The sequence below is a fragment of the Euphorbia lathyris genome, chromosome 7, assembly GCF_963576675.1.
Source record: "Euphorbia lathyris chromosome 7, ddEupLath1.1, whole genome shotgun sequence".
Lineage (NCBI taxonomy): Eukaryota > Viridiplantae > Streptophyta > Magnoliopsida > Malpighiales > Euphorbiaceae > Euphorbia > Euphorbia lathyris.
In genome coordinates this window covers 86,280,068-86,292,854 of record NC_088916.1, presented here as the reverse complement: position 1 = coordinate 86,292,854, position 12,787 = coordinate 86,280,068, and the positions used below count along the sequence as shown (strand labels likewise).

The 12,787-nt window shown below is 35.9% G+C and overlaps 1 long non-coding RNA gene across 1 annotated transcript; it reads left to right on the top strand.

Moving 5' to 3' along the window:
• The first annotated feature begins 8,049 nt into the window (after positions 1 to 8,049).
• Positions 8,050 to 10,206, top strand: LOC136200803 (uncharacterized). Its single transcript, XR_010673520.1, has 3 exons — positions 8,050 to 8,208; positions 8,311 to 8,405; positions 9,995 to 10,206. It is a non-coding gene; the product is annotated as an uncharacterized lncRNA (long non-coding RNA).
• Positions 10,207 to 12,787: the final 2,581 nt, after the last annotated feature.

Below are 12,787 nucleotides of genomic sequence, written 5' to 3'. Positions count from 1 at the left end.
TTGACCTACTCCTAAATCGGTTATGAACTTCTTAATCCAAACTTCTTCCTCTGCATCATCGCATGCAACGATGTACTTAGCTTCCATTATAGAATCGGCAATGGTTGGCTACTTCAAGGATCTCCAACTAATGGCATCGCCATTCAGGAGAAAACCATACCCAGTATGTGACTGGTTATCATCCTTAAAACCTTGGTCAGTGTAACCTGATATTGCCATTCCTCCTACTCATCAAATACTAATAAAAACATCCTTGGTATGGTTGAGGTACTTCAGGATTGCCTTGACTATCTTCTAGTGTTCCTTATCGGGATCTGACTGGCACCGACTAGTCATGTTTGGTGCAACACGCAACATCTGGCCTTGTACATAACATAGAGTACATGATGGATTCTTGTCTATGTACGATGCATGACTCAAGCCTAGAAGTCAGTTGGATCAAACTTGTAGATCTTGATCGGCTTCTCCTAAGTCTTTCATTATGAAGCATTTACTCAACCATTGCTTGATCTTGCAGTGTTAATATATTGCCTCCAATGAGGAAAGTGGATATGCTCCCACTGAATTTCATATATACACAGGGTTCATCAGAATTTTATACGAATCTACTTGAAACACCACCTGTATAACCAGTTTAGCCTCCTCAATGTTTTGAGGATCTATATTGGTTCCTAAAGCATCCTCAGCATAAGCTGCAGGAGTTTGTGAGTCTTGAATCTCAACAAGATCAATATCACTCCCACTGTTTACTTTGGAAAAGAATTCCTTTTCCAAAAAGATTGCAAACCTAGCCACGAATGTTTTATTCTCAGCTGGGTTGTAGAAGTAATAACCCTTAGTTTCCTTAGGGTAACCCACGAACTGGCATTTAACAGATCTGGACTCTAGTTTGCCACTTATCAATTTCTTCACATGTGCATCAAAGCCCCAAATCTTCATGAAGGAAACGTTGGGCTTTCGGCCTGTCCATAATTCATATGGTGTTCCTTCAACTGCCTTGCTCGGTGTATTGTTAATTATATGAGTAGCAGTTTCCAAAGCAAATCCCTAAAAGGAGATAGGGAGGGAAGCTTGACTCATCATTGAGTGGACCATGTCGAGCAGGGTCCTGTTCCTCCTTTTGACACTCCATTCCATTGGGGTGTACCAGGAGGAGTGAGTTGGGAAACGATCCCACACTCTCTCAAGAATGAGACAAACTCTTGGCTCAAGTATTCGCCCCCTCTATCCGACCGGAGAGCTTTTACTTTCTTACCAAGTTGATTTTCTACTTCATTTTTGAAATCTTTGAATCTCATAAGAGTTTCAGATTTATGTTTCATCAGATACACATACCCATGCTGGCTATAGTCATCTGTGAAGGTAACAAAGTACAGAAAATCAGATCTAGCACTGGTGCTTGGACCGCATACGTTTGAGTGTATTAGCTCCAACAGCTACGTGGTCCTTACACCAGTTTGGTGAAAGGCGCCTTTATCATCTTCCCCCTTAAACAAGATTCACACGTGTCATAAGACTGCATGTCGAATGACCCTAGCGCTCCACTAGAGTAAAGCCTAGTTATGTGTTTCTCATTTATATGGCCAAGACGACAGTGCCAGATATATGTAGGATTTAGTTCATTAGTCTTAATCCTTTTAGCATTTATGTTATAGATTGATTCACTATGTTTTAGATCAAGGTTATACAAACCATTTTCTAGAAATGCGGTTCCATAAACAATATTGCCACGATGTATAGAAATCATACCACGTCCAACATTAAAATTAAAACCATAAATATCCAACATAGAAACTGAAATAATATTCCTGCGCATTGCATGTATAAGATAGCAATTTCTAATTTCTAAAACTAATCCACTAAGTATCTCTAAGAATAATCTTCGATCTTTAGGGCCTCTACATGAGCACCATTGTCGACTCGAAGATCCACTTCACCAGATCCCAGCAATCTCCTATTTCTTTGTCCCTGCACATTTGAACAAATGTGAGTACCACATCTAATGTTTAAAACCCAAGATGTAGAAATAGCCAGATTAAATTCAACAACATAAATACCTGAACCAGAAGCTTCATCCTTCTATTTCTCCCTTAGCTCTGGACACGCATTTTTCTAGTGTCCCTTCTCATTACACTCATGACAGATATCATCTGCTGAGGCCAACCTACCTTTAGAAGCTGCCGCCTTCCTAGCCTTGGGCTTGACCTTTTGGGCCTTTGCTTTGGACTTGGACTTGGCCTTTCCCTTAGGTACGTTCCCTTTGTTAACCAGCAACACTTCTGGAGTCCTCTTGTAGGATTGCTCAGCAAGTTTCAACATGCCATGCAATTCTACTACAGACTTATCAACGCCCTACATGTGGTAGTGCATGATAAACTAATTGTAGGATGCCAGAAGTGATCCAAGAATAATGTCGACTGCTAGTTGTGCATGCACTGGTGAGCCAAGCCTTGACAATGTGTCAATAAAACCCTTCAACTTTAGCACATGTGTGCTAACAGAAGTCCCCGCTTGCATCATAGTGCTGCATAGCGCCTTTGTTGTCAATTATATTTCCTGACGATCTTGATCTTGGAACATCGTTTTGAGTTGATCCATGATCTCAAAGGCGTGCTGCTCCATGAACTGTTTCTGAAGATCAGGAACCATGGTACCCAGCATAATGCATGACACATCTTTGTCATCCTTAACATGTCGGTCGTACCCCGCCATTTGATCAGTGGTTACGCCCCGACCTGCAGGACGAGCTGCTTATAAGGCATCGGTCAGCACATATTCCTTCGACTCGTGTCTAAGAACTATTTGCAAGTTCCTGGACCAGTCAAGGAAATTAGTCCCTGAGAGCTTTTCCTTTTCCAAGAGTGGTCTGAGTGAGTTGTTGCTTGTTGCAGCCATTTAATTTTCTTTTTCGTGTAATTTTGATGTGGAGTTTAATCTACGTGGAAAGATTACGTTAGAGTTAGAATAAAGGGCTTAAGCCAGAGATCAAATTAATAATCCATTTTAATTTGTTATTGGTGATATTTATTTGGCTGTCTTGACCAAGATCGACAATCCATCAACAATCGACCGAGCTAGGGCTCCGCGTCGACCATTGACGATTTGGTAGGATAAACTATCCAATCCTCCGCAAGGACTCTTGGTTTGATGGGCTTTGTGACACTTAGCCTATCTATGCTTAGGGCCCGCTCTGAGCTAATGCTACCCACGTTGAGTCCAACACCATACACGTGTTAGCCATACCGAAGTATCCTAACCCTCGACGGCCCACTAATTACTACAGCATACCTGCTAGGGCACGTCATACAATGTAGCACTACTTGGGAGGAAGAGGTGTGAATCTGGAAAGCACTTTTAAACGACTCAATATTTCATTATTCGGAATAATTAAGTGATACGGCTTTAACATATAATTATCGCGGGTGATGATCTGGTGATTGTTGCTACTTATGTTTCATGTTATACTAAGAAATTGTATAATCAAAATAAACATAGAGACTCTATGGGCCTTATAATACATCCTAGTGAAACTAGATATACTATCTAATCTTCACGGGCTTGCTTCAAGTCTTCTTGGGCTCCCACCATGGGCTTGGGCCATCTGTGCTGCTTCACATCCAATTACAATTTTTTTATGAATAGAACCTATTCTAAAATTACATTAATGAAAGAATGGTACGCAGACCTTATTTTCCAAAATAAATTAAATTACAAGCTGACTTTAATTTAGGACCCATAGAACTCTATAAGACATTGTTGTACGGTAAGACATATAAATATAATGCATGATCATGGCATTCCAAAATCATCTAATAAAGTTAAGCCGAGTTACTTAGGGTGAAATCGCCAATTTTACCATATGTGACTAAGGCCCATAAAGGCCCAAACGGTTAACATCCATTTGTATGCAAAATTACAATTTCGCTCTCACTGAATTTTAGGGTCGTCACATATCTAAAATTTAGCACTCCCAATTTAAACCGGTGTCACGGTCTATTGGGCCAGTTCAAAAATTAACCATACTCAATTTTACACAAATTATCAATTCGATTAAAATTAAATATACATGCCAATAAAAAAATGTTTTAATACCAATTAATATCATTCAAGACACGTTTAATAAATTAAACGGTATTAGGGCCCTGATTTTATTAAAAATACTAGTGAAAAATTTTAAAGATTAAAACCAGTCCCGTTAAATTCAAAATTACACTAATTCTGAATTTTTGACGGACCCGGGACAACGACGAGGCTGCTGTCCGCGGACAGTATAAAAACTTGATGTGGCACGACGCCTATGGGTGTAGAGTTTCTACGATGAAATATGTATATTACGATAAGTGCGTTATGTCTACAGATGTGATCTTTATAAATTACTTTAACTCTACTAGACGCTACGACTATTTAGGGGCAAGTGTACCCCGTCGTATCAAGTAATAATCCGGTTAAGACCGGGTATCGAATCCACGGGATTTATAAGTACAAATATTAGACGACTCGGTTTCGTATGTTATTTAAGCGGTGAATACTTTAGGGGTTAATGTAAGAACCGACTACAAACTACTCCTAACTAGTGACGAAACAGATTTATGTAGCGAAAACTCCACGAAGTGATATGAATGGCGATAAGTTATAATTATGATAAACAACGACTCTAATTGTATACGGCTAATGATTTACTCTTGCAATGACGACTACGTGTAGTTGGACCGACCCGTGAAGTACTCAGACTACGCACTATAAGAAAAATCCTGATTACTGACGGAATTTTCTGACGGAATTAAAACCGTCAGTAATGTTTGACGGAATTCCGTCAAAAGTAATCCGTCAAATAGTTCTGACGGATTCTATTGACGGAATAGTCATTACGTCAAAATATTATGGCGGGAACATTCCCGCCATTCTTTTGACATTTTATATTGACGGTATATTCCGTCAAACGTACTGACGGAAATATTTGATGGAATACATTCCGTCAAAAATTTCTGACGTATCTACTGACGGAGTTCCGTCAAAACAATTAATTTTCGAAAAATAAATATATTCTCACATTTTTAAACCAATAATCATACTATTCTAACTTGAATGCTTAATTTTATTTTGGTTATAGATAAATTTATGAAATTAATATTTCTATTTGAATTTATTTTTTATTAGGGTAAGGTACCAAAATGACATACAAAAATAACATCAATTTAACTCTAACGTTTATGAAATTGCATGAATTAAACCCTAACATCCCATCACTTTCGTCTCTGTGGTATTTAGACGAGGCTATATTTACACTATTTGCATAAATATTGTAGTTAAATTTGTGCTATTTTGTACGTGGTGGTCCAATTATGTTTCCCTAATAACCTTAATGTCATTTTAGTATCTTATGCCTTTTTATTCTTAAGGTGTTTAATAACTTTTAGGGATAAGGTGCAATAATACCCTCCAACATTTACAGACAGGGGCAATTTTACCCTTAACGTCTAAAATGGTACAATTTTACCCCTAAGGTTATCAAGTTGAGTCAATTTCAAATATTATTATAAAACACATATATTTTATTCATTATTCTGCACCAATTTCATTTAAGTTGATTCTAAATAAAAAAATCATATTTTTTTTATGATTTAATAATAGAATTAGTGCTTCAAAAAAAGAATTGGAGATTAATATTTTTAAATTCGGTGAAATATTTGAATTTTTTTAACTCGTACAAAATACAGTATAATTTTAGAAAAATTCACGTTTAACCATACTTCGAACAACCAAGCCTGCAACAAAGTTCCAATTCATTATTTATGCCTATTACCAACATTTCTAGTATACAGAATATACACACATCATACCTGAAATACGTATGCAAAACCATATAGGTTGTATGAGACACGGTTAATCCTTAACTTCTCCCTATAAGCGATCAAGTGATCAATTCAGTCTTTTCCACCATCTATCCCATTGACAAGAGACCTGTAGGTCACATCCCAGCCACAAACACCCCACGGAAACTCGTTAAACAATCTTGGAAATTCAGAAAGTTCCAACACCCAATGAAGAACTTTTTTTTCTCGCGTGTTATCCAACACACAGCCAATGGCAAAATACAACATAATTGTTTCCACGTCTTTATAGGATGGTGTAGGGATGCCTGGAAAAAACTTATTCCTAAATCTATATGGCTTATTTATCCCGCTGAACCTTTCCAGAAATGCTTTCATGTCTCCAAACCGTAACCCACTTAGGATTCCAAACTCCCAATCCCCAAATCTTAACTCAACACCTCTAACTTTGAAGCAAAGCTCCTTAGGTTTGAGGTCTTCACGTATGATCTCCCTTGTTAAAACGGTATGGCAGAGGACTCCTGCAAATACTGTATTGGTCATTTCCAAGTACTGGCCGAAGCAACTCTTCCTAAATAGATTTAGTTGGTCTGATGTTAACAACCCATTTATCTGGTTTGCTGCTTCTAGGTTACACCTAACCGTGATGACGCTTTCCGTTCCAAATGCTTTTTTGTATTTATATGCAGATTTCTTCTTGGCTTTCTTCTTCGAAGGAGAGCCATGCTCATCTCTCTTCCTCTTGTCTACACGATCATGCTGAAAAATGTTGTAGACATATCATCAGGGAACATACAATCAACCTAATTATAACGTTGAGCTAGAATGAGCTACCGTATGCTAGAATAAGAGAGTTATCAGTAATAGTTCGTCGATATGAATGTTCTATCGGCAATATAACGTCGATATGAATGTTCTATCGGCAATATAACGTCGATATGAATGTTTCTATCGGCAATATAACGTCGACATGACTGTTCTATCGGCAAAATGATCGACGATATGGATGTTCTATCGGCCATTAGGCTGTCTATGACTATGTACTATCTATAATTAGGTTGCCGATGAACATACACATCGACGAATGACTTTCTAACACCAGACGAACCCAGAAAAAACCCTAACACCAGAAGCAGTAAACGAAACAAAACGAGACGAAATGTTCCTTCTCAAACACAACAAATGTACATCCAATAGAAGATAGAAACGCAAATGTAAAGTCAAGTTATTTACCCTCTTTTTCGTTCTTCCTTCTGAGTTCGATTCGTTGTCTGAGCTTTGTGTTCTCGCCATGTCAACTCCAAGTAACAGAGATTCGCCGGATGAAATGTACAGAATCGGCCAATGAATCGCCGGAAAGTTAGAGAGAGGAATAGAGGGGTGTTAGGTTAGAGTGATGGAAGTTCGAATGTTGAAGAGCGGGAGCGGAGTGTTAGAGATAAGGGCAAGGTTGGAATTTAGTTAGTGAAATGTGTTAGTTTTGGTGTGATTTTGAAAGTGTATTAGAAATGAAAACTAACCCCTTAAAAAGTGCTAGTTTTGTAATTGTCCCTAAAATAATTTGATGAATAATTTCTCCGATTGACCCACATGTGAGTGTAGATGACAAAATTCATGACCAAGAAGATAATTTGATGAATAATTCACAGATTGACCCAACTTATCAATGTTACGGCTAAAATTGATTTTGGCTTCTAACATTAAAGATAAAATTATACAATTGTAGACGTTAGGGGTAAAATTGCTCTTAGATGTAAACTTTAAGGATATTTTTGCACCTTATCCCTAACTTTTATTTATCGAAATTACCTTACACATAAAGAAAATATAGAAATCCTTTTTAGTTAATCTACATATAAGAATGAATTAATTTATGAAAACTAATTTATCTATTAATTAAATTAAAATCAAAAAATAAATAAAGTAATGCAAAATTGACCTAATTAATCTAAACACTAATTAATTTGCCTTAAAAAGCAAAACACAATTTAAAAGAGTTAATTAAAAGAAAATTAAATGAAAAAAGATTTGAGGCAAAAAGGATTGAGCCCCTGTTAGTTTTGAAAAAAGAGAGGACGTGTTTGGACTTTTAAATCAAATAGGGATTAAAGTGGTAATTTTTGTAGCTTAGGTAAATTAGGGTTTGTTCTGATTTAATCGAACGGATCAGATCAAACCCTAACCTTATCCCTTATAAATTCTTTTTTTCACTCTCTCTCTTCATCCTCTCGTTTGGCTTGCCGCTATCTGTGCATCCTCTGCCTCTCTCTAGTGAAAACCCAATTTTTCTCTTCGTTTGACCGATGATCGGTATTCTGTTTCTATATGGTGACGGTTTCCGGTTTTGGGTCTTCGCCTCCTTTTGAGACTCCCTCTAGTAAGGAAAACTCACTTTTTTTCATGTTTCTTCTTTTTCCTATCTTCCGTTTTCTAATTTTGGCTTTGATTTTTCCCGATTTTTCCAATAACTCTGGATCAGGTTGCTTATGGGACTATTTGGGTTGCTTCTATGAATGGCTCTTCTTCTTCAGGCTTTTTCTATTTCTGGAGATCATCTCTATTTCTCATTTCCAGGTGACTTCAATTTGAGACTCATACTCTTTTCTCTTGTTAAATTTTCCATTTTTCTTCTTCAATGGTTTGCTTGTGTTCCTCCCTTGTTTTTAAGGATCAATATTTGTTTCTTTTATATGTATGTGATTATAACTATCTTGATACGTGGTTGAGCTTGAAAGCTATAGAGTTTGTATTATGGTAAAGAAATGAAGCTTTTATTGTGAATTTTAACAGATTGATTTCAAATTTACACTCTTGTATCAGTATACTAGATAATAACAGTTTAAATTTTTTTGATTGGGCCGAGTAAGGTTATCTATGTTGATTGCTCACATACTTCATCTACTATTTTGTCTTTGCTTATTATATATCTACTTACATACACTTGGTTGAATTCTTTTCTAATAAAAAAAGCACTTTTTCTCTCTGATTTTATGTTGAATAAGATGTTTAAAATTGACCTGTCACATATTTTATTCTAACAATCTAAGTGAACAAGCAGTGGAATCCTTTGTTTTCTGCTTTGTTTTATATTTTATAATTGGGAAATATTAACATAATTTAGAGGGCAACTTGAATGAGGATGGAAATCTTGTAAGTAGAAAGCATTAGTTTTCGCCGGAGTTCGGTTTTCCTTTGCATCACTAGGTGTCCGTGTCAGTTTCGTTTCCCTGTCCATTTTCATTTGAAAGATATTTTATCAAGGTTATGTTTTAAAAATAGTGTTTCCGGTGTCTGTTTCTAGTCGGTGAGAGATCCTGAACGTCTTTGCTCTAATATTTAGAACCACGTCAGATATTTTAAAACTTTAAAAGATGTCCTTCTAAATTATGCTTTGATATAAGCAAGGTTGTAAAAAACGCTAGACCCTAGTCGGACGGACAGGCCCCTAACATGGATTCGTCGGGGTTTAATAGGATTTCTAAATTTCTCTCCCATATTTACTACTTGAAGTAACATGAATTATATGATTTTCTTTATATAAAGGTTAATGAAGTATTTCTTATGGCATTATAGGCAATAATTAATCATATTCTTACTCTCTAATTATGTTAGAGTAATTTGTCAGAGAAGTCTTGTGTGTTCTATTTTTTCTAGTGGTCCTTTTAATAATAAATATGGAAATGATTTATGCCAACTTCCTAATTAGTCTGTAATGAAAAGGTTCTTGATTCATATTGATATATGAGAAATGCTCTATATTATTTTTGGAAATCATAAATGATTGTCTAACTAAGAACACATTAAATATTTAATTGATGAAAATAACACTTAAAGTGATTGCAATAACAATAATTGATGTGCATACTTGTATTAGAGCATAAATAATACTTTCATGTAAAAAATTAGAACATAAACAAAAGAAAAAGTTGATGCTACTAGCATCTCTTAGGACTTCTATCAGTGGTATTGTAGCAGCTAGATTTGTTATTATAGAGAAAGCAGAATAGAGAAATAAAAAAATGTAGAGAAGCTTCATGATAATATGGTGGATCTCTAGGTACTAGAGTTTATCACTAACTAATCAATAGTAGTAACCCTATGAGTAATGAAATTTATGGACAGAGTTAATTATTTTCTTTTTCTCTATTGCTCTTTTTGTGCAGGAGAGACTACTCTAATTCAAAATGGCTTCAAAGTCTCATTGATTAGAATTCAGTATGGGTTCACTTGCCGATACCTTGTCCACCTGCTCTTTGACACATTTTGTGGAGTGAGTGCGGAACCATTCCACTTTGAATACATGGTATATTGCCTTTCCTTTATGTAATTGATGGGAATGATTATTATATTTAAATGAATGGAGTTGATAATTTCACGTTGATTGCCTTGAAATAGAAGCTCTGCATTGTATAATCAGTACCTATATTTATTTATTTTTTTGTCAATTTTCGTGGTCTCTTGTTCTGTTTTTGCTTCTTAGGAAAGTGAGACTTGTCACCTTACTCCAAATCTTTGTGAAGTGTCTTTCTTCCTCCCTAGTTGCAGGAGTAGTATGATTTTTGCTCATGCTAGTTGCTCAACCAATCTAAATAATATGTATCATCCCTATAATGATATTGTAATTTTCCTTTTTGTATTAATGATTCAAATATTGTTACTACTTACTAGAAGATAGCCTTCATAGAAAATTAACTTTCATATAATATATTTATATTTGAGCAAACAGTGCAGTTTAGTTGATTGTTAATTTAATGCAAAGCTTATGCAACTTTTTTTTTAGTATTCATTTATTAGCTCTCTTCAATCCAAATAAAATATTAATGTAACAAATAATATTTACTTTTCATGAATTTCAATTATAAATCAATTATTAATTATTAAAAAAATTAATTTTAATCATACTGACGGAATAAAATACCATCAAACATTTCGTCAGCAACTTTGACGGTTTTAACGTCAAGAAAAACGTCAAAAAGCTTTGACGGAAATGGTTGGTCAAGAAAAACGTCAGAGTGTTTGACAGAAATTCCGTCAGCATTCGTCAATAAATTCCACGTTTTTTCAGTCCGTCAAAGTTCCGTCAGTAAACCTATTTACTGACGGAATTTAGGTGTTTACAGATGGAAATTTTCGTCAGTAAACAGGTATTTTCTAGTAGTGGTCTTAGCACCAAGTTTCTTTTAGAAAACCATCTTAAAATCACGAATTTCTCTTCGGTGTTTTATTTCAATAGCTTTGATTTGACTCAAACTTAGAAAGTGAACTAGACTCTTTACAACATAGTTTTTAACAACAAAAGTTTTTATCGCTATTCAAAACCAGCCTTTTCAAATTAATCGTTTAGACTTCAACAACCCGTAGATAGCTAATGCTTGTCCGGAATCTCTGTGGGATCGATCTTTATACGTAAGTATACTGTATTACTTGGAGGGGTTAAATATAGAAAATGGAGGGGTGTAATTGCTTCTAGTTTTTTTTCAATGTTTTGGGAACACAACCCCAACCCAAGTATTAATGTCCTAAAGTATCAATTAGCTCCTGAAACAAACTTTAAAACCAAGTCTTGAATATCATTAACTTGTGATAGGATAAACATTCATTTGACAATTCTAAAATTCTAAAATTGAATCGTCGGGTCATGAATAAAAACTTGAATAACTCTCTTTGAATAAATACTCATTTTTAGACATTTACCCATAGTTGAAACCTATGAACCACGGATACTTCAACATAGGGTTACAGTAGGAAATGGGAAAAAATGATGAAACTCAATAATTCACAGCAAATTTTCACTATAAATAGGAGAGGTTCATCACTGTAAGAAGGGGAAGGAAAAAAAACACTGTAAGGAGGAAAAAACACAATGTAAGGGGATAGTAATTTTGTAAAAAACTAATAGGAAAAGCTTCACTGGAACATGAGTGAAGGAGCAAGAACAACATTGTAATAAACATTCGATCAATCAAAAGCAAGAGTAATATATTTCTAATCCATTCCTACATATATAAATATATCCATATCATTATTGTATCACTGCTTTTTTCTTTCTCATTTCATCATATAAATTAACTAAACGATAACCAAAACCCACATTCGCTCCCGAGCACACCAAAGGAAGGACCGAAACACCCTCCAGAGCTAATAATGGCTCTGGTTGCGCTTTCAGCATCCGTTTGAAGGGCGCGGAAGACTATCTCCTACACAAAACCCGACTTCAGATCAATAGAAAACAGAGACTAGAACCGGATTGAGAAACAGTAAAACCAAAAACACAGCGAAGCCATCCAATACACCACCTAAAACTCAAATAATTTCAGCCGAAGCCCAAACCAACACAGCAAACATCCACCAAACCCAAAAAATACGAGATAATCCGCATACCTCAACGAGTTCGTAGAACTCACCAAAAACCCGAAAAGAGATCGGAGTCGGGAGAGAAGAGAGAGCAAGGGAGAATTACACAACCTCAAGACTTAACCTTGCATGTAGGTTTCAGGCTTATAAACCTCCTCAAACACTCAAATTTCAGCATCTGAGGTGAGAAACCGCGCCAATCCCGGACTTCGTCTGATATAGCCCAAAAGGACCGTAATTAGACGAAAACCATGAAGGATAGTTAGTAGAACTAGAGAGAGAATGAAGGAGGGTGAGAACGGCGAGTGAGGCGGTCGGAGTTGACGGAGTCAAGGAGAGAGGATTGGCCATGGGAGATGAGGGGGCTGATTTCAGTGAGAGAAAGGAAGGAGAAGAAATGATGTGGGCCGATGAAATGGGTTTTCTACCCAAAAGGATGAACATATGATGGGCTAATTACCCATTTAATCCATTAATACTAACCAATTTGATTTAAATCCCTGCTAATCCAAAGTCATTTCAATTAGGCCTTACCGAATTCACTATTTTAACTTTGTTTGTCACATATCTTTCAATTAAATTCCTCCATACTTCGATTAAAC